Genomic DNA, 260 nt, shown 5'->3' with positions numbered 1-260 from the left:
CTCCCATCCCGCCCCCCCAGCCCCCCCAGCCTCAACACAGCGTTGGCAGCATCCCAGTTTTCACCCAACGCACCCCCCCGGGATTTCTTTTTTTGTTTGTTTTTGTTCCAGCCTTCAAAGGGTTTAGAGCCGACGCGCACGTAGCACGGAAGATAACGCAAACATCTCTGGGGCAGAAGAAAGCAGGCAGCACAACAGTTTGGAGAGGGAATGGGATCAGACAAAGGGGTGGGATTCGCCCCCCCTGACCATGTCGGCAG

The sequence above is a fragment of the Eurypyga helias genome, unplaced genomic scaffold (genome assembly GCF_000690775.1).
Source record: "Eurypyga helias isolate BGI_N326 unplaced genomic scaffold, ASM69077v1 scaffold19356, whole genome shotgun sequence".
Lineage (NCBI taxonomy): Eukaryota > Metazoa > Chordata > Aves > Eurypygiformes > Eurypygidae > Eurypyga > Eurypyga helias.
The sequence above is the reverse complement of the archived record's forward strand: the minus strand, read 5'-3'. Positions refer to the sequence as shown.